A 23,295-nucleotide genomic window follows, 5' to 3' on the forward strand; every position below is an offset into this window, starting at 1 on the left:
AACATGCACCAGGAACATCTAAAGGGAACACCTGAGGAACATCTGAGCAGCCCCCGAGAGAGCTGGCCTGCGGTATGCCGCTCCCCCGCGGAAGTGGGGAAAGTGGCAGGGGGGCCCGCCCCTCCACGGAGGTGGAGGGACGGCAGCCAACCCGGGGAAGAACCAGCAGCAAACCTGGGAAGGGCCGAGCAGACAAAAGAACAGCGCAGGGTCCTGTGTCGTTCCTCCGTGAAGAGGGGGAGCAACAAGGAGCCAGGAGCTTCTTCTGAGCCTCCCATGCTGGTGCAGGGGCCCAAGGACTTAGGCCATCTTGTACTGCTTTCCCAGGCCATAGCAGAGAGCTGGGTTGGAAGTAGAGTAGCTGGGATTCAGACGGCACCCATATGAGCTGTCAGCACTGCAGGCTGTGGGTTTACCCACTATGCCACAGCACTGGGCCCGTGATTCAACAGTGCTTATAAGAATGTATTTTAAAGAAATAATCAGTTGAACAACAGCACAGTGGAATATTGTGCAGCCATTGAAAATGAGATCTAATTGGTTGGAATGATGACTATGATATATTAAGTAGAAATGTAGCCTAAAATAAATGTGTATTAGGAACTATTTAAAAGCAATGTCTTTATCTACATATATATGCGGATGCATTTGAACAAATGTTATAAAGTGTTTCCATAAAAATGAGAAACTAATTCTTTATTTCTTTATCCTATGTTTTTATAATGCTGCACTTTCTTTTTATTCATGAATATTAATATAATAATCAGTAAAATGTAGCTTCAACATTTGCCGTTGTGAATCAAATAGCCTACTCTCAAGATAAAATATTTCACAGCCATTAAAAGTAGTAATTTTAAGAAATATCCAATTAAATGATGTTAACTAAAATATTACTTATAAAAAAGACTCAAATATTAACAGTGCTTATTTACAAAAGTGACTATGGCCACAGGCAAATTATTTATAACAAATATTTATGATTTTTATATTCACACAGAATCTTTTTTTAATTTTAGACTTATTAGTTGTGTTATCAGTTTCTTTATACTCTTTGTTTTGTTAGCCACCACAGAGCAGAATATTATAGTTATACCTTCTTATGTCAGTTTTTTTTAAAGTACATGGTGTACAAATCAGAAATATGTTATAAGCCAATTTATAACTTCTTATGTAGTCAAATATAGTGATGGACTGCATATATGAAAATGGTCATATAAGATTACATCAACTATAGCTGTCTTAGTTTGTGTAAATACAATCTATAGGTTCACACAATGATAAAACCACTTAGCGATGCTTTTCTCAGAATATATCCCCATTGTTAATGGACATGATTAGGGTATGGTAACTTATGTAATAGTAGATATTGTGGAAACTGTGGTAATCAGATTTTCAGTTAGGGCTCCTGGAGTGTTAGGAAGAAAGGTCATATATGCCCTTAAAATATTTCTGCACTCTGGGTTAAAAAGAAAAGTTACATACTACACATATATTTTTATAGTATTGATTTTTTTCAGAGAGAATTTGAAACATTTGCTAAAATACATTTTTCACCACCCCTTCTAGAGTAGTTTAATAATTTTGGCAAAAAAAAAATCTAAAATTGTCTTAATTCTATGAACTATTTAAATAACCTTCTTAGAATGTCTTTGGATTTTACAAGAATTCTCTGAGGCAGGCAGGGCAAATATTTACATTTAAAGATAAGGAAAAAGCCACAGACAATTTAAGTATATTGGTCAAGGTATCATACTAAAAATTGGCAAGTAGGATCTATACTCACATTTTTCTGACAATCCAAATTTTTAGCTGAAATTGAATCTTAGTTAACTGACTGCACATCCAATAGATTTTCTATACCATGCCATTTTATTCTTCTCCTAGAAGCTTATGATACTCGTGTAGTCCTAGGATTGAATCCTGTTCCATTTCTAGTGAGGCACCAGTAAGCAAAGAGAGAGGAAGATTCTAACTAAAGGAATGACTTTGTTAAAGTACATACAGGGGAAGTGGTCTGGAGGGGGGAGGTGGGCAGGGTCTTAAGATTCAATAACTGCAAAGGCTGTCCAGGTGATACAACTAATGGAAGGCTGCTAGGAATGAGAAAAACAAGATCAGCTGCATGATAAAATCTGAAACAGCCCCTGGATCTCACTGGGGAAGGAAGGCAGAGGTTCAGAAGGATGTGGGTGAACTGGAAACACAACCTATGAACTCTGCAGCATATAGCTGTTACTTAGCACCAGCAATTGTCGCTAAAAAGGAATCAGCTGTTTCATTTTGCTCTTAGACTTGTATCTATAAATCATATTGAGTCTGTTAAAAATTAATTACAATTAAAATTAAAAATGGAATGAAAGAAAAAAGAATTGACTCAAATGTTTTTCAACTATTTAAGAGAAGCTAGAAATTTGTTTATTAGATAAAATATTCCCATTTTAAATGCTAATATTAAAGAATAAGAAACCATTTTGTTGGCAGACTAAAATATATCTGAATAGGGTGGGTGTTATGATAGGACATGTTAGGAGACCACTTGGTAAGCCCTCATTCCATATAGGAGTGGCAGTTTGAGTTCCAGCTACCCTGCTTCTAGTCTGGTTTCTGTTAAAGCTTCCTGGGAGGCAGCAGATGGTGGCTCAAACGCTTGGGCCCCTGTAACCCGTGTGGGAGACTCACACGAAGTTCCTGGCTCTTGGCTTTGGCCTGGCCCAGTACTGGCTGCTGTAGACATGTGAAGAGTGAACCAGCAAATGGGAGATATTCTCTCCCCCCCCCCCCCCACCGACCCCGCTCTCTCTCCTGTTTCTCTCTGCCTCTCCCTTTCTCTGTCATTTTGCCTTTCAAAGGCATAAATAAATCTTTTTTTAAATTAAACTATATCTGAAGAAAGCCCCCTCAAGCTGCTGCTTTGTGATTTCTGGAGCATATTCTGTCTAAGGGTTTATTAGGCTCCTGACCACGTTTCATTTCTGTTTTCCTGATTTCTTAACTACACTGTGATGACCTCTGACATTTGTCAGCACTTCTCATCCTCCTTATGACCACCTAAACCTGCCACTACCCCTACCCACCTTGGCCCTTTTGTACACTTGCTGAGAGATTGTGCCCAAGACAGTATATCTTCAAGCACATCCCCAGAGCGGCCTAAGTAAACACTGCTGGTGCAGAGCGCTGAGGAATGGCCCGCAGGGCTAAGGAAAGACGTGCTTTAATTAAGTTACATTTCTGACTTTAATTATTGTCTAGACTAGAATTTTTGCAAGCCTGTAAATGTGCGGGTGGTGGCTTGGTGATACAAATCACTCAGATTTTTTTTGCCTAGGAAAAATCCAACCAGAAAGTGCAAAGGAAAGTTCAAAGTGCATGTGAACAAAGGTGCAAAATCTCCATGTTAAATGCTCAAACTGCATTGGACATTGAACTGCTGCTAGGAACTTAAATGCATAAAAGTGTACCATTTTCTCATTTAATAAGGAGAGTAGCAAAAAAAGGAAAATTGTACATAAAGCGCTCTCTCTCTCACACACACACACAAACACACATACAACATCTAGTCCAGTGAATGTTCTGGTAGGTCTGTGAAGGCATCCTGTCTTTGGATATTGTTATCTTCATTAAATCAACTTGGGGCTTATTTATAATATCGAAGTATGTAATATTTTTCTATTTATAAAGTATATTTTAATGATTATTTGTAGAAAATTTGGAAAATACCACAAAGGATATGGAAGAGAATTTTAAAATTGCATCTAATCTCATCATCTGGAGACTCAATGTTATAATTCTGGCCATTTTTTTCTAATCTTTTTTGCTATGCTTTTAAAGAAAAATAAAAGAACACAAAAATCCATAAAGCAAGCAAAATCTTAATTTATACAAAGTGTTTGCATATCAATAATCAGTATTTCATGGTAAATGTGTTCTGTATAAATAAATAATAAGAAAAAATACTGGGAGATGAGGCCAAAAGAAAGATTTCAACTTTAAGAGAGAGAATGGGAAGCATTTTAAGTACACTTTGATTAAAGGGATAAAGATCAAACTGGACCAAATTATTTGGGCCATTGGAAAGTGGTGATAACAAATAAGAATAGATAGGGCTAGTGCTGTGGCCTGAAGCGCCGGCATCCCATATGGGCACCGGTTCAAGACCCGGTTGCTCCACTTCCGATCCAGCTCTCTGCTATGGACTGGGAAGGCAGTGGAAGATGGCCTAAGTCCTTGGGCCCCTGCACCCACATGGGAGACCTGGAAGAAGCTCCTAGCTCCTGGCTTCCGATCACCCAGCTCCGGCCGTTGTGGCCAATTGGAGAGTGAACCAGCGGATGGAAGATCTCTCTCTCTCTCTCTCTCTCTCTCCCTCTCCTCTCTCTGTGTAACTCTGACTTTCAAATAAATAAATAAATCTTTAAAAAAATAAGAATAGAGATGAGGCACATATGTATACAACTTACAGTTTCTATGAGGAATATAGAGGATTCTTACAAGTGACACACCAGTCCACTTGCTTTGGGTAGAGGAATTCTGTGCTGTATTAATCCAACCTGAGTTGCCTTCCATTGGTCACTCTGTCTCTGGTATGTTCTGCCAAAATCAATCCATTATTATCAATAAAGCCAAGAAACCTAAAATATTTGGAGTACTTCCATAAGAAGTCTTTCATATGTATATTTGTGTCATATACATTAATGTATACATTTTAAAATATATATAATTTTCATATATTTTATGTATGTTTATCATTATATACAATCTAATTTAAATTTCCAATAACTTCATTGAAGGGTCAAATATATAATCAAGGTGTCAGCATTGTGGTACAGCAGATTAAGTCACTACTTGTGGCACTGGCAACACATATCTGAGTGCTAGATTGAGTCCTGGCTAATCTGCTTCTGATCCAGCTCCCTGTGAATGTACCCAGGAAGACAGCAGAAGATGGCTCAAGTGTTTGGGCTCCTACAACACATGTGAGAGACCTGGATGGAGTTCCTGGCTTCTGGCTTCAGCCTGGACCATCCGTGGCTATTGCAGCCATTTGTGAAGTGAAGTAGAATTTGGAAGATTTATTCTTTTTCTCTCTCTCTCTCTCCTCCTCCCTTTCTCTCCCTCCCTCCCCCTCTTTATCTCCTTCTCTCTGTTATGCTTCCTTTCAAATACATAAATCTTTAAAAAATAAAATAGGATTATTTTTATTGATTTGAGAAGCAGAGAGAGACAGAGTTCAGTCCCCAAATGCCCTAAATGATTGGACCTTGCAGGAGGCAGGACTACAATCCAGGTGTCCCACATGCAGGCCAATAACTCAGTGACTTAAACCATCACTGCACCTCGCACTGTCGCATTAGCAGGAAGATGGCACCAAAAGTCAGAGTCAGGACATCATTGCCATGGTAGAATTCCATTGTAACCACTGTGTAAGCCTAATTGTCTTCAGTCAGTCCAAATCCAAAAGCAACTGGGAGTGTCTAGTTGGCTAAGCCTGAATTGCATCCCTACATGCTGTGTCAGTCACAATGAGGAATCCACTTAAGTAACAGTAGGAGGGGATGCTGGTAATGCCCACTCCCAGGATAGTAGAGAAACCATTCTTTACCCCCTGAAATTCCAGTTGTTTTCTTTGGATTGATGAGTCACAGCCAAAATGCCTCTGTCTTATTTTTCATCTTCTCAGTATTTCAGATGACCTGTTTTTCTAATAAGATTGTAATCTTTCTGTGGTCAGGAACCACATTTTCACACTACTATTTTGTAGCTCTGATTGTACCTTGAACATTGGATTACAGGATGTGTTGTTAAATTGTGATGGCTGCCTGGGATACCCCAGAAACCTCAATCTATTCTTTGTTACCCACATGTGGGTTCTCCATAGCCAATTTCCATCCCTAAGTATGATTTTCATTCTCATTGTTTGAGATGCCCAGGGAGTATTTATTTCCTTCAACATTAACCTAATTCAAATTTGGTGTGAGTGATTGGAATTGTGCTCTGTTGGCGGAGGGCTTTGAGCTCAGTTATAGCTGTAGCCCTGTGCATACATTTCTGTTAATATTTCCTTCATTTTGAACTTTCCAGCTCTTTGAGGTAGAGTTTTCTAGGATGTATTTTATCCATCAAAATCCTGTGGAGTTTTGGGTTCTTTCCTTTGTTTATCATCAGGGGCCAGAACTGGTTGTCTTTTCAGCTTCACTATTCCCCAGGGGGATGCATGGAATTCCCCCAAATAGCTCAGTGATGAGTCAGAGATTTGAGAACCTTCTTCTTCAGCCTGTCCTAGTTCTATCCACCATTTTCCACAGTTGACAAAGCCCCTAGGACATGAATTTGTGGCTACATTGCTCAATAAGTCAGGCTCTTGCTTTAATCATAGACATTCAGGTGAAGGCTGCTAGATAACATGAGAAGCATTAATTTGTTGTTGTGTCATGTCTTGCTAAGTTTTTCTCATTCTTGAAACTGTAATAATTTTTTACTTTTTTCAGAAAGCAGATGCCCACCATTAGTTGTTGGAAATCACATGACATTTTCCTAAGGGACAGGAGGAGAAAAGCCCAGGGTAGGGAAAGTGAATAATCAAGATCCTTATTTTTGTAATAAGTTTGCAAAGATTGTATGCTACAATGATGTTTTCATTTTAGGCAACAATCATTATCTCTGATTGAATAATGTGTATTAAGCAGTTTTCAATATTTTAGTCTGTCAACCTTGTTCATTAGTGATTGGTTAATGTGTGTAGCTAGTAACTTCCCCTTCTTCCCCACACATGGAAGCAACCCTTGACCAACAGCTAGCCTTGTTGCTGTTCTTGTTCCTAGTGACTGTGGATCATAGAGACTGTGGGGGAGGAGACCCATGTCTGAGGCACACAATAGGGTTTGTTGTGTTGATGCTGAAGAGAAACAATATTGTTTTATGGTGGTGGTTGTGGCAATGGGAGCATTGGGTAGGGGATACATGTCTTCTTAATTGGGGTTTGAATCCAAGGAGGAAGAAAAGATCTAATTATGAAGCCTTAAGTAGAATCCTTTTTGTTTTCAGAGTCCAGATTGATGGAGAGAATTCCCCAATTGGTGCATTTATTTTAATCTGGACTTGGGTGGTTGGTTGATAATACTTCTTTACTCCATTATGACAAGGGCCTTTCAAATGCTGTCTGTGCCTGGAAAAGCCTGGGACTATGAAACAGGAGAGTGTGTAGGGGGAAGGAGTAGTGGGGTGGTATTTATCTTTATTCTTTTCCTGTGATATTTTAGGTTTCTTTCCATTCTGCAAGCAACTCTCCAGACTCTGCATCAGGAAACTCCTCCATTTTTCAAATCTGCCATGACTGTTGACATAGGATCCTATTAATATTTATTGAGTGACCACTGTGTGCTAGTCATATTTTAACAGCAAACCATTAATAATAATGACTATATTAATGTGTACTTAGGCCAGGCAATTTTTCATTTCCTTCTCAAAAGATATGTACATGTATATACATATATAAACATACATACATACATAAATGAGCCAATTGAGGCTCAGAGAATTTGAAAAACTTGTTCAAGGTCAAATACCTTGTGGTAGGGTCAGGATTTGAACTCAAGTTTGGTAGCATTTCTTCAACTGACTTTTTTAAAAATTTATTTATTTGAAAGGCAGAGTTACAGAGAGGCAGAGACAGAGAGAAAGAGAGAGAGGTCTTCCATCTGCTGGTTCACTGCCTAAATGGCCACAATGGCTGGAGCTGGACTGATCCAAAGCCAGGAGCCAGGAGCTTCTTATGGGTCTTGTGCCATCTCTCTTTTTTAATATTTATTTATTTATTTGAAAGTCAGAGTTACACAGAGAGAGGAGAGGCAGAGAGAGAGAGAGAGGTGTTCCATCCTATGGTTCACTCCCCAGTGGTTCACTCCAGCAGTGGCTGGAGCTGTGCCGATCCGAAGCCAGGATCCAGGAGCTTCTTCTGGATCTCCCACGTGGGTTCAGGGGCCCAAGGACTTAGGCCATCTTCTTACTGCTTTCCCAGGACATAGCAGAGAGCTGGATTTGAAGTGGAGCAGCCGGGACTCAAACCGGTGCCCATATGGGTTGCCGGCACAACAGGCTGCGGCTTTACTGACTACGACACAGAGCCAGCTCCTCAATTGACTTTTAATGTTCTCTCTTGCTTTTCTACTTTTTAAGTGTATGTTGCATTTGAACAGGAAGTGGGAAATATATTAAAACATTTAAAACTTTAGGAGAATAGATACCTCACAGCCAGTATGATAGAGAGGAAGAAATCTATCAACTTAGGGATGCCTTGATGCTATGGGTTGAGTATGATTTAAATTCATGTGTTTGAAATGTGATCTTCAGAATGGTGATGTTCAGAGTTGAGGGGATCTTTAAGAGGTGGGGTTTAGTGGGAGGTCAAAAGCCTGACGCACCCCTTGTTGTGGTCCTAACTAATCATGTGATTTTATACACAGACACAAACACACTTCCACCATGATGCCATTCATTATAGTGGTGAAGCCAGGGAAGCCCTAACCAGAGTTAGGACCATGCTTTTTGAGCTTAGCTTCTAAAACTGTGAGCTAAATAAAAGTTTTTTTCCCTTTAATAAAAGGCCCAGACTCAGGTATTTCATTGTAATAACAGAAAACGGACTAATACACCTGGGAGTGATAGCACCTAGATGAAGGTTTTTGGTTAGTAGTTCCATCCATCTGGCCTTGAATGATGCTGTTTTGGCTCCTTGTAACTTTCAGAGTTCCATCTGCTCGACTGCCTATTGGAACCGTACTGTCTCATCAGTGCAGTCTCTGGATGCCTGCTGTCAACATCTGATGCTACTAAGTCTTAGAAACTGCTCCAAATTTTGGAAGCCACAATTCTCCACCTTGGGACTATTGTTTGCCTTACTCCTTACCTTGAAGATGACTTTAGAGATCCCTTCTCATACCTCTTGGGGTAATATTTCTTCCTTTTTTAAGAAGGAAGGACAAGATTGAGTTAGTGAGATTGCCCACTAAAGGCAGATTCTTAATCCATTGCAGACCTGTCTGGGACCAGCAGGGTATCTCAGGTAAAGCAGGGTATCTAAGGTAGGGATCAATGATATGATAGAAAGTTCAATCTCTGCTAACAATGTGGGGCACTGTGTTTTCTCTTGGTATCCCACACCATTCCACAGTCGTTACTTAATATTTCATCCTAACCTAATACCTTATCAGAAAAGAGAAACTGAATCAGGAATGAATTCTCAATATGGATCCAGAGGCTCATATTGATATAATTTCATTTAGAGAAAAAATATCTATCTTGTGCTTACCTTGATGGACTATCTTAGCACACTATTTATATGGAAACTTAGTAAGAAAAAGTGATTAAGTTCATAGTGGAGTGAAATCGCTTATGAGATATTGAGAAGGTACTGTATTTGGGAGAATGTTTCTTTTTTTCTTTTCTTTTCTTTTCTTTTTTTTTTTTTTTTTTTTTTGACAGGCAGAGTGGACAGTGAGAGAGAGAGAGAGAGAGAGAAAGGTCTTCCTTTGCCGTTGGTTCACCCTCCAATGGCTGCCACGGCCAGCACACTGCGGCCGGCACACCGCGCTGATCTGATGGCAGGAGCCAGGTACTTATCCTGGTCTCCCATGGGGTGCAGGGCCCAAGGACCTGGGCCATCCTCCACTGCTCTCCCCGGCCACAGCAGAGAGCTGGCCTGGAAGAGGGGGCAACCGGGACAGAATTCGGCGCCCCGACCAGGACTAGAACCCGGTGTGCCGGCGCCGCTAGGCGGAGGATTAGCCTAGTGAGCCGCAGGTGCCGGCCTAGAATGTTTCTTCATAAGGTTGAAGTGCTCCAACTTGTGTGGAAATAGTTTCCTAATTTAGAAATGGGTGATTTGAACCCAAAGAAAGAACTGAATGGGTGAGTGAATGATGGTCTATGCCTGTCTGTAGTTGAAATTCTAAGCCAAAGGCAGCTCTGATTGAATTGTCTTGGTCAACTCAGCCATGTTTCCGAGCCTGTACTTCTATTGTGTGGCACATGAGTCTGCCTTAAGACAACAGCAGAACATTTTTTTTCCTGTATGGAAATTTATAAGTTAAGAAATAGTGAATAATTTCATAGTAAGGTAAAATCACTTGTAAGATATTGAGGAAGATACTACATGTTGGAAAATTTTTCTTTTTTTTTATCTTTTTTTTTTTTTTATAAAACAAGCAGTTTGAAAGATTTTAAATAAAATAAATAAGCCTGATATCTCCAACATTCTTTGAAGTATAACTCTCAAATCACATTTCTATGCCTGTATAATGTTCTGGAAATATCCATGTTGATTCCTTATGTGAAATACAAGAACTCCTAAGTAGAGAAATATTTAACATTTTGTATACAACTTAACATAAGTAAAGATTTCATCTGCTTCAGAATAATTCTCATTCTTAGATGAGGTTTTCTTTTTTTGTAGAAAACTTTTATTAATACATATAAATTTTGAAAGTACAACTTTTGGATTATAGCAATTCTCCCCCCCATAACCACCCTCCCACCCGCAAACCATCTCATCCCCTACTCCCTCTCCCACCCCATTCTTCACTAAGATTCATTTTTTTTTTTAATTTATTTTTTTTTTATTTTTTTTTATTTTTTTTGACAGGCAGAGTGGACAGTGAGAGAGAGAGACAGAGAGAAAGGTCTTCCTTTGCCGTTGGTTCACCCTCCAATGGCCGCCGCGGCCGGCGCGCTGCGCTGATCCGATGGCAGGAGCCAGGAGTCAGGTGCTTTTCCTGGTCTCCCATGGGGTGCAGGGCCCAAGCACCTGGGCCATCCTCCACTGCACTCCCTGGCCACAGCAGAGGGCTGGCCTGGAAGAGGGGCAACCGGGACAGAATCCGGCGCCCCGACCGGGACTAGAACCCGGTGTGCCGGCGCCGCTAGGCGGAGGATTAGCCTAGTGAGCCGCGGCGCCGGCTCACTAAGATTCATTTTTAATTATCTTTATATACAGAAGATCAACTTAGTATATACTAAGTAAAGATTTCAACAGTGTGCACCCACACAGACACACAAAGTATAAAGTACTATTTGAGTACTAGTTATACCATTGATTTGCATAGTACAACACATTAAGGACACAGATCCTACATGGGGAGCAAGTGCACAGAGACTCCTGTTGTTGATTTAACAATTGACACTTTTGTTTATGACGTCAATAATCACCCGAGGCTCTTGTCATGAGCTGCCAAAGCTATGGAAGCCTCTTGAGTTCACAAGCTCCGACCTTATTTAGACAAGGACATAGTCAAAGTGGAAATTCTCTCCTCCCTTCAGAGAAGGTACCTCCTTCTTTGATGGCCTGTTCTTTCTGCTGGGATCTCACTCACAGATATCTTTCATTTAGGTCATTTTTTTTTTTTTTTTTTTGCCACAGTGTCAAGGCTTTCAATCCCTGAGATACTCTCATGGGCTTTTTAGCCCAATCCAAGTGCCTTAAGGGCTGGTTCTGAGGCCAGAGTGCTGTTTAGGGCATTTGTCATTCTATGAGTCCGCTGTGTATCTTGCTTCCCATGTTGAATTGCTTCCTCCTTTTTAATTCTATCAATTATTATTAGTAGAAATAATTCTATCAATTAAAATGAGCAGAAGTCGGGGTGAGGTGAAACCTCATTGTGGTTTTGATTTGCTTTTCCCTGATGGCTAGTGATCCCGAACATATTTTTATGTGTCTGTTGGCTGTTTGGATTTCCTCTTTTGAAAAATGTCTGTTTAGTTCCTTGGCCCATCTCTTAAGTGGGTTGTTTGTTTTGTTGTGGTGGTTTCCTGATCTCTTTGTAGATTCTGGTTATTAATTCTTTATCAGTTGCATAATTTGCAAATATTTTCTTCCATTATGTCAGTGGCCTCTTCACTTTCCTGACTCTTTTTTTTGCAGTACAAAAACTTCTCAATTTGATGTAATCCCAATTGTTAATTTTGGCTTTGACTGCCTGTGCCTCTGGGATCTTTTCCAAGAAGTTTTTGCCTGTGCCTATATCTTGCAGGGTTTCTCCGATGTTCTCTAAGAATTTATGGTGTTGGGTCATAGATTTAGATCTTTAATACATGTTGAGTGGACTTTTGTGTAAGGTGTAAGGTGTAAGGTGTAAGGTAGGGGTCTTGCTTCATACTTCTGCATGTGGAAATCCAGTTTTCCCAGCATCATTTGTTGAACAGACTGTCCTTGCTCCAGGAATTTGTTTTAGCTCCTTAATCAAATAAAAGTTGGTTGTAGATGTTTGGATTGATTTCTGGTGTTTCTATTCTGTTCCATTGGTTTATCCATCTGTTTCTGTACCAGTACCATCTTGTTTTGATTGCAACTGCCCTGTAGTATGTCTTTTTTTTTTTTTTTTTTTTTTTTTTTTTTTTTATTTTTTTTGACAGGCAGAGTGGACAGTGAGAGAGAGAGACAGAGAGAAAGGTCTTCCTTTGCAGTTGGTTCACCCTCCAATGGCCGCCGCTGCAGCCGGCGCACCGCGCTGATCCGATGGCAGGAGCCAGGATCCAGGTGCTTTTCCTGGTCTCCCATGGGGTGCAGGGCCCAAGCACCTGGGCCATCCTCCACTGCACTCCCTGGCCATAGCAGAGAGCTGGCCTGGAAGAGGGGCAACCAGGACAGAATCCGGCGCCCCAACCGGGACTAGAACCCAGTGTGCCGGCGCCGCAAGGTGGAGGATTAGCCTATTGAGCCACGGCGCCGGCTTCCTGTAGTATGTCTTGAAATTTGGTATTGTGATGCCTCCAGCTCTGTTTTTGTTGTACAAGATTGCTTTACTATTCAAGGCCTCTTGTGCCTCGATATGAATTTCAGCATTGTTTTTTCCAGGTCTGAGAAGAAGAAGAATGTCTTTGGCATTTTGATTGGTATCACATTGAATCTGTAAATTGTTTTCGGCAGAATGTATGTTTTGATGATATTGATTCTTCCAATCCATAAACATGGAATATTTTTCCATTTTTTGGTATCCTCTTTTATTTATTTATTTAAGATTTTGTAATTCTCATCGTAGAGATCTTTGACATCCTTGGTAAGTTTACTTCAAGGTATTTGAAATTTTTGGTAGCTATTGTGAATGGGATTGATCTTAGGAGTTCTTTCTCAGCCATGGCATTATCTGTGTATACAAAGGTTGTTGATTTTTGTGCATTGATTTTATATCCTGCTGCTTTGCCAAACTCTAGTATAATTTCCAGTAGTCTTTTAGTGGAGTTCTTTGGATCCCCAAAATAAAGAATCATACTATCTGCAAAGAGGAATTGTTTGACTTCTTCCCTCCCAATTTGTATCCCTTTAATTTCTTTTTCTTGCCTAAAGGCTCTGGCTAAAACTTCCTGTACTATATTGAATAGCAATGGTGAGAGTGGGCATCTCTGTCTGTTACTGGATCTCAGTGGGAATGCTTCCAACTTTTCCCCATTCAATAGGATGCTGGCCATGGGTTTTTTATAAATTGCCTTGATTGTGTTGAGGAATGTTCCTTCTCTACTCAATTTGCTTAGAGTTTTCATCATGAAAGGGTGTTGTATTTTATCAGATGCTTTCTCTGCATCTATTTAGATAATCATATTGGTTTTCTTCTGCAGTTTATTAATGTGGTGTATCACATTGATTGATTTGTGAATATCTCTATTCCCCATAAATCCTTTAAAATATTTTATTTTTAGAAAAAGATTCATTGTAAAGCTCAGTTCAAGGTGATTTGTAATACGATCATCTTTAAAGAACATTTAGAAATCATTTGGTAGAATGAAATAAACTTATGTTTGTTTTTAACATTCTTCATTTTATTTTATAAAATTAATACTGGGTTAACAGGTATGTATTGAGTGGCCCAGTATGTTTGGAGAAGAAATTGGGCTTTATTTTAGGAGAGCAAAGAAATAGACAGCGTTCTTTTTTTTTTTTTTTAGACTGTAACCATTTATTTGAGATGAGGCATGCATCTGAGAACAATTATAGAGCAACTTGGCGTTCAGCTCTGTAATATACTTTGAATTGAAGACACACATTTCAATTGTTGGCAGAGTAAAAGAAAGAATAGAGAAAGGAAGATTAAGTGGAGTTCTAAGTCTTGAAGGAGCTGACAAAATGCTTTCCCAAGGCAGTCACTAATATTCAAATTCATTTAAAACCCTAAAAACCAGAGTTGGATACAAAAGTCACAGCCAGATTCTGAGGACAGGTGGTGGACTAATCCCTAAAATTGGGAACATCAGAGCAACAGAGAAGTGAGGAAATTTCTCCTGGCAGCGCCTGGTGCAAATGAGGTACTTTAAACTCATTACTGCCTGTGTTCATCCATTTCATTCCCTGGTTAGGAGACTGAGGTTCAAGAGAGGTAAGGTAAACTCACCCAGTGTCATAATTGATCCTAGGTCTAGCTGGTTGAAAAAAGTCTGAGTAAGTGCTGACAAAAGAGGATTGAGTGTGGATCATCATTTTATTTTCATGTAGGCAACTCAGAGATAAAATAATAATTGGCTGAAGTCTCTCTATCCCCTCCAACTGCACTGGAAGCAGCAGAGATTCAGACAGGCAATGATTCCAAGCTTAGGAGACAATGTGTCTCTGCTTCTTATTCCCTTAGTAGTTTTCATAATGTTCTTTGGCTAGAGGGAAACAGCAGAGCAGCTTGAAGGCTATATAAAGCAAATGTGTAATGGTATTGGCAAAGTTCTGAAAGTAGCTACCAGGAATGCATACTATTGGGAGGAATGAAGAACCAATTTCTGGCTGAAACACACTTTGGATGGAAAAGCTTTTAATGGACAAATTCTCCATCAATAAGTTGCTGCTTTCCATTTAATTGTCATCATCCACTATTTTATTTGTAAACCTTTCTGCATGTGTGTATGTGACTACGTTGGGAAGCACTGGAAATTTATGAGTGCTCTTCTTAAACAATGGATAACTATCTGAACACTCTGCACTTTCTTCTCTTGTTTGAGGCGATTGCCATATTCAGTATGTAATATGTATCTTCCCCAATTAAATTTTGAGAATGTAGTTGCCCCAATTCTGTCTTCCCTAATTAGGTATTACATGGATGAATCCCAGGCATTGTATTTCATATGTAAATGTAATAGCCAAATTTTATGTGCTTATCAGGTGCCTTTCACAACTTTGGGACAAAAGTGAGTCACTAAGCCTTTTCTGAATAGTCTTGCAGACTTGTCAGATCAAGAAATCATCTCCTTTGGGCCATACTTTCTCACTCACATTTCTCCTCCTGATATCTGAGGATGTTTGCTACAGTAGTTTGCAGGGCTTTGAACTCCTACCAGTGGGAGGGGAGACAGTTATTTTAGACAGTGTATAAATTCATATGAACCTCAAACACTGAAAGGATGTATGTTGCATCCTTATGTTCACTACTTTTCAAAATCATGCACAAGTATTTATAGTGACTTTTATGTATAATAGTGAATTTCAATGATCTTTTACAATGCTGCTAAATTTATAGTAGGTGTTAATCACAATATATTTTCTGAATCAGCAAATGGTAAAAGCATAAGATTATTATGTGAAAAACTGTGAAAGTTTTGAAATAAAAAAAAGAGGTCCTAAGATTCTGGGCTTCCAGCAGTGATTGGGGTGTCCACAGCTTGTGAGCCACTGGGCCCTCTGCTTCCAGATCGATGTGAAGGACTTACAGGATGGCCTCAGATTTGGAAAAGTTATGCTCTCATGTTGATAAAAATATTGGCAGTATTATAAAAACTCCTGTCACTGAGAAACCTTGACTAAGAACCTATCTTTTTTTTTTTTTTTTTTTAAAGCAGAGTTAGACAGTGAGAGAGAGACAGATAGAGAGAGACAATAGAATGCAACAACACATCAGAACACATCAGAACACATCAGAAAGATCATCCACCCAGACCAAGTGGGATTTATCCCTGGTATGCAGGGATGGTTTAATGTGCGCAAGACAATCAATGTGATACACCACATTAACAGACTGCAGAAGAAAAACCATATGATTCTCTCAATAGATGCCGAGAAAGCATTTGATAAAATACAACACCCGTTCATGATGAAAACTCTAAGCAAACTGGGTTTGGAAGGAACATTCCTCAATACAATCAAAGCAATCTATGAAAAACCCACAGCCAACATCCTATTGAATGGGGAAAAGTTGGAAGCATTTCCACTGAGATCTGGGACCAGACAGGGATGTCCACTCTCACCACTGCTATTCAATATAGTTCTGGAGGTTCTAGCCAGAGCTATTAGGCAAGAAAAAGAAATTAAAGGGATACAAATTGGGAAGGAAGAACTCAAACTATCCCTCTTTGCAGATGACATGATTCTTTATTTAGGGGACCCAAAGAACTCTACCAAGAGACTATTGGAACTCATAGAAGAGTTTGGCAAAGTAGCAGGGTATAAAATCAATGCACAAAAATCAACAGCCTTTGTATACACAGACAATGCCATGGCTGAGGAAGAAATTCTAAGATCAATCCCATTCACAATAGCTACAAAAACAATCAAATACCTTGGAACAAACTTAACCAAGGACGTTAAAGATCTCTACGATGAAAATTACAAAACCTTAAAGAAAGAAATAGAAGAGGATACCAAGAAATGGAAAAATCTTCCATGCTCATGGATTGGAAGAATCAATATCATCAAAATGTCCATTCTCCCAAAAGCAATTTATAGATTCAATGCAATACCAATCAAGATACCGAAGACCTTCTTCTCAGATCTGGAAAAATTGGTGCTGAAATTTATATGGAGGCACAAGAGACCTCGAATAGCTAAAGCAATCTTGTACAACAAAAACAAAGCCGGAGGCATCACAATACCAGATTTCAGGACATACTACAGGGCAGTTGTAATCAAAACAGCATGGTACTGGTACAGAAACAGAAGGATAGACCAATGGAACAGAATTGAAATACCAGAAATCAACCCAAACATCTACAGCCAACTTATATTTGATCAAGGATCTAAAACTAATTCCTTGAGCAAGGACAGTCTATTCAATAAATGGTGCTGGGAAAATTGGATTTCCACGTGCAGAATCATGAAGCAAGACCCCTACCTTACACCTTACACAAAAATCCACTCAACATGGATTAAAGACCTAAATCTACGACCTGACACCATCAAGTTACTAGAGAACATTGGAGAAACCCTTCAAGATATTGGCACAGGCAAAGAGTTTCTGGAAAAGACCCGGGAGGCACAGGCAGTCAAAGCCAAAATTAACTATTGGGATTGCATCAAATTGAGAAGTTTCTGTACTGCAAAAGAAACAGTCAGGAGAGTGAAGAGACAACCGACAGAATGGGAAAAAAATCTTTGCAAACTATGCAACAGATAAAGGGTTAATAACCAGAATCTACAAAGAGATCAAGAAACTCCACAAAAACAAAACCAACAACCCAATTAAGAGATGGGCCAAGGACCTCAATAGACATTTTTCAAAAGAGGAAATCCAAATGGCCAACAGGCACATGAAAAAATGTTCAAGGTCATTAGCAATCAGAGAAATGCAAATCAAAACCACAATGAGGTTCCACCTCACCCCGGTTAGAATGGCTCACATTCAGAAATCTACCAACAACAGATGCTGGCGAGGATGTGGGGAAAAAGGGACACTAACCCACTGTTGGTGGGAATGCAAACTGGTCAAGCCACTATGGAAATCAGTCTGGAGATTCCTCAGAAACCTGAAGATAACCCTACCGTTCGACCCAGCCATCCCACTCCTTGGAATTTACCCAAAGGAATTTAAATTGGCAAACAAAAAAGCGGTCTGCAGCCTAATGTTTATTGCAGCACAATTCACAATAGCTAAGACCTGGAACCAACCTAAATGCCCATCAACGGTAGACTGGATAAAGAAATTATGGGATATGTACTCTTTAGAATACTATACTGCAGTAAGAAACAACGAAATCCAGTCATTTGCAACAAAATGGAGGAATCTGGAACACATCATGCTGAGTGAAATAAGCCAGTCCCAAAGGGACAAATACCATATGTTCTCCCTGATCGGTGACGACTGACTGAACACCAAAAAGGAAACTTGTTGAAGTGAAAGGGACACTATGGGAAACGGTGACTTGATCAGCATAGCCCTGACTGTTAATGAACAACTTAATACATTATCCCTCTTAGTAGTTTTTTTGTCTGTTCTACTTAATATGACTGATTTAATTCTGTAATTAATACACAGTTATTCTTAAGTGTTGAAATTTAACTGAAATGAGATCCCTGTTAAACATAAGAGTAGGAATAAGAGAGGGAAGAGATATATAATTTGGGACATGCTCAAGCTGACTTGCCCCAAATGGTAGAGTTAGAAACATACCAGGGGACTCCAATTTAATCCCATCAAGGTGGCATGTACCAATGCCATCTCACTAGTCCAAGTGATCAATTTCAGTTCGCAATTGATCATAATGAAAGGACTAAGAGTCAAAGGGAGCACATAAGCAAGTCTAGTACCTGCTAACACTAACCGATAGAATAAATAAAGGGGAGAGTGATCCAACATGGGAAGTGAGATACTCAGCAGACTCATAGAATGGCAGATGCCCTAAATAGCACTCTGGCCTCAGAATCAGCCCTAAAGGCATTCAGATCTGGCTGAAAAGCCCATGAGAGTATTTCAGGCATGGAAAGCCAAGACACTCTGGCAAAAGATCTCTGTGAGTGAGATCTCAGTGGAAAGAACAGGTCTTCAAAGAAGGAGGTACCTTTCTCTGAAGGGAGGAGAGAACCTCCACTTTGACTATGACCTTGTCTAAACAAGATAAGAGTCGGAGAACTCAAGGGGCTTCCATAGCCTTGGAAACTCATGACTGGAGCATAGGGAGATTACTGATGCCATAGACAGGAGTGTCAATTGGTAAAGTCAACAACAGGAGTCACTGTGCACTTACTCCTCATGTAGGATCTCTGTCCTTAATGTGCTGTGCATTGAGATTTAATGCTATAACGAGTACTCAAATAATATATTTCACTTTGTGTTTCTATGGGGGTGCAAACTGTTGAAATCTTTACTTAATGCATACTAAACTGATCCTCTGTAAAAAAAAAAAAAAAAAAAAAAAAAAGAAAAGAAAAGAAACTATCAACTCCCAACTTGACTCTCACTGGGATTAAACATGACAATAGGTCTGATCTGATTTCATCATCATTAAAAAAAATCATCTATTATTTTTCACTTTATGTTTCTGTGTGGGAGCAAACTGTTGAAATCCTTACTTAATGTATACTAAGCTGATCTTCTGTATATTAAGATAATCGAAAATGAATCTTGATGTGAATGGAAGGGGAGAGGGAGTGGGAAAGGGGAGGGTTGTGGGTGGGAGGGACGGTATGGGGGGGAAGCCATAGTAATCCATTATTCGTACTTTGGAAATGTATATTCATTAAATAAAAGTTAAAAAAAAAAATAAAGCAGAGTTAGACAGTGAGAGAGAGACAGAGAGAAAGGTCTTCCTTTTTCTGTTGGTTCACCCCCAAAGTGGCCGCTAGGGCCAGCACGTTGTGGCCGGTGCGCTGTGCTGATCCGAAGCCAGGAGCCAGGTGCTTCCTCTTGGTCTCCCAAGCAGGTGCAGGGCCCAAGGACCTGGGCCATCCTCCACTGCACTCCCGGGCCACAGCAAAGAGCTGGACTGGAAGAGGAGCAACTGGGACAGAATCCGGCGCCCCAACTGGGACTAGAACCCGGGGTGCCGGCGCTGCAGGCGGAGGATTAGCCTAGTGAGCCACGGCGCCAGCCAAGAACCTATCTTAAAGAGTATAGGGGCCGGCACCGTGGCTCACTAAGTTAATCCTCTGCCTGCGGCACCGGCATCCCATATGGGTTCTAGTCCCAGTTGCTCCGCTTCCAGTCCAGCTTTCTGCTGTGGCCTGGGAAGGCAGTGGAGAATGGCCCAAGTGCTTGGGCCCCTGCACCTGCATGGGAGACCAGGAGGAAGCACCTGGCTCCTGGCTTCAGATTGGCATAGCTCTGGCCGTAGTGGCCCTTTGGGGGGTCAACCAACAGAAGGAAGACCTTTCTCTCTCTCTCACTGTCTAACTCTATCTGTCAAAAAAAAAAAAAAAAAAAAAAAAGGAGTATATTAGGGGCCAGCGCTGTGGCGAAGCGGGTTAACGCCCTGGCCTGAAGTGCTGGCATCCCATGTGGGTGCCAGTTTGATACCCTGCCACTCCACTTCCAATCCAGCTCTCTGCTATGGCCTGGGAAAACAGTAGAAGATGGCCCAACTCCTTGGTCCCCTGCATCCACATGGGAGACCTGGAAGAAGTTCCTGGCTCCTGGCTTCGGATCAATGCAGCTGTAGCCGTTGCGGCCAATTGGGGAGTGAACCATAGGATGGAAGACCTCTCTCTCTGCCTCTCCTCTCTCTGTGTAACTCTGACTTTCAAATAAATAAATAAATCTTTTAAAATAAAGAGTATATTAAATAAAATAGGAGACAAGATCTTTGCAGTAAATGAACTACTAAATAAATTGGAATTGGAAATTCAGTATCAAGTACAAGCCAACAGTTTACTTAAGGAACAACTGTGAATCAAAGATTATAAAGATATAGAACATCTCAAGACATCCCTTCCTATTTGCCTCAAGTAGTCATAACCCAGAGCTTGGTTAATGGGTCAGTTCTGTACCCTGAAGAGCCAGTCAGAGATGAGGAATCTGTACCCACAAAGAAGCCACTCAAAGAACAAAGAAATATTAAAGAAAGACCATTTGTCACTACTGATGAGTTTAATAGTGTTCCTGCATAAATGAAATCCCACTTAACCTATTGTTAAATTAATGATATTATTAAAGAAATCAGCAAGGAAGTAATTAGTAAATATAAGATTCTCCATCAACCAAATACGTCTATGAATTCTGTGACCAGAAATCTTTATCAGAAATTTTTCAGTGAAGAAACAAATGATACCAAAGGTCATTATTTTATACTGGAAGTTGATATAAAGGAGATCACAGCTTGGGAAGTTGACAAGAGGTTTCATGTGATACTAAATATCTTACAGCACTGCTGGATGCTATTGGAGGTCTGAGGGGGTGGACTTACCCTATACGTTATAACCTGAGGCCATTTTGAGCTTTTGAAGTGACCCCTGGAAAGAGTATGTAATTGTCTTAAATATAATTTTGTTAGCTATTTTATTTCCTATTCCTGGTTTGTATGAAAATATAGTCTACTTTTGGATAAAGCATTTGTATTTTCAGAATTCCCTTCCTTTCAGCAAATATTTAACCACCTATCATGTAAGCCTCTGCATAAAGCATGTAATTGAACTAAGCAATACTCATGTCCAATTCTTGTGTTAGTGGACAGTACTGAGACCCCAGTGAGATGAGTACAGATGTGACTTTGGAAGAAAAAGGTTAAGAAGATAAGGTCTTTGGAATAAAAGGTCACTGGTGTCTAAATTCCATCAACAACATCTCCATCTGTGGGTAAACGTCCTAGAAATTGGGTTCAGAGGAAGCTTATCCACCTGATTATTGTGCTTCCCGAATGTCCTGAGGGAGCAGCTTACTTGAAATGCATTTCATATAAACCAGTCTGTAAACCTCAAACTGTAATGAAAGAGCATTGATGTGATATAAAATTATGATATAATAATAAGAAAAGAGGCCCTCATAACCAAAAAGTATGATTTTACATTTTACCTGAATTCAAAGCACTTATGTCTTTCACCTTCTGCAGCATGAATTTACTAAACTTGACCCACTTCTGTTTCTTCACCTTCAGAAATGCATAAAATATGAAAAACCCAATTTTCCCCAGTATTTGTAAAAGCTTTTTTCTTTTTAATCTTGTCATATCTACTATAAAGTCTTTGTTGAGACACCCTTATATTGTCTGTCATTATTAATATGTCCTCCCTTATTATTTGCTGTGTTTGGTTATTGATTATGGATGGAGCTATCTTGTCATTATTATGGAAGTATCTTTCTGTTTCTGCTTCACTTTGAATTAACAAAAGTAAAGATATGTTGAGTTTCACAAATATCTTCTTGATGCAGTGTTGTAATTTAATCATAGCAGTCATTCTTGTCTTTGACTCTTCCCTTTTTAAACTGTAGCACCTGATTTGTTACTCCTTCATTTAAGGATTCATGAATAAATTTGTTTTATAGCCTTCCTTGTTTACTGGGTTCCAGTAGTCAAGCTTTGCTACCAAGTTTATGCTAACTGCTGAGTTGTTTTAGATGCCTTTGGTATAGAGGAGGCAGTGAAGCACAGTGAATTTGACTCTGGATATGTAATATAAGTTGAATCATGTTGTATTTGCCTTTCTGGAGCTAGGCTTATTTCATTGACACTAATGTCCTCAAGGTTCATCTGTGTTGTCACATATTGCTTGATATGTCACTTTGTTGGGGCTCTGTAATAACGCATTGTATGTATTAAGCACGTTTTCTCTATCCGTTCATTGTCCATGGACATTTAGGTTGTTTGTGTATTTTTCTCTTTGTTAATAGTGATAGAATGAATGTGTTTATTTTTTCCATTTATGTGTCTTCTTTGGAGAAGTCTCTATTCAACTCCTTGGGCTGTTTTCATTATTTGTTTATTTATACTATTGATTAGTGCCTAAAATATATTGGAGATTAAGTCCTTTTAAGATTTGTGGTTTGAAAGAAACATTTCTCCCATTATATAGTTGGTTTCTCACTCCTTTTTTTCTGTGCAGATTTAGTTTGATATAGTCCCATTTATTTTTTATTGCTGTTGCCTGTGCTTTTAGTGTCATATTCAGGAAATCATTGGTAAGGAAATGTCATGAATCTTTCTATGTTTGCTCCTGGGATTTAGTTTCCGGTCTTATGTTTAAGTCTTTAATCCTTTGAAAGTTGATTTTGTGTATAGTGTATGATAAAGGTCAATTTCATTTTCCATGTGTGGATATCTAGTTGAAGATATTGTCCTTTCTCCATTGTGTTTACTCTGTACCTTTATCAAAGATCAAGTGCATGATACATGTGTAGATTTATTTCTGGCCATTTTGTTCCATTGGTCAATCTCTCTAGCTTCATGCCAGTACAGTATTATTTTGAAATCTGGAAGAGTGATGCCTCCAGCTTTGTTCTTTCTCAAGAGTGATTTGGGTGTTTGTGGTCTTTTGTCATTCTGTGAAATTTTTTTTATCTTTATATACAGAAGATTTACTTAGTATTTACTAAGAGTTTAACAATTTGCACACATACAGACACACAAAGTATAGAGTACTGGTTTAGTACTAGTTTTACATAGTACAACACATTAAGGACAGAGATCCTACAT

At 39.5% G+C, this 23,295-nt stretch overlaps 1 protein-coding gene and 1 pseudogene across 1 annotated transcript in view; both read left to right on the forward strand.

Moving 5' to 3' along the window:
- Window positions 1-23,295, forward strand: part of NCKAP5 (NCK associated protein 5) — a 1,067,666-nt gene that overhangs the window by 7,860 nt on the left and 1,036,511 nt on the right. The gene's annotated exons all lie outside the window — the stretch shown is intronic.
- Window positions 15,676-21,091, forward strand: LOC149127458 (SKA complex subunit 1-like; annotated as a pseudogene).

The sequence above is a fragment of the Oryctolagus cuniculus genome, chromosome 3, assembly GCF_051225735.1.
Source record: "Oryctolagus cuniculus isolate XC-2025 breed Fujian yellow rabbit chromosome 3, ASM5122573v1, whole genome shotgun sequence".
Lineage (NCBI taxonomy): Eukaryota > Metazoa > Chordata > Mammalia > Lagomorpha > Leporidae > Oryctolagus > Oryctolagus cuniculus.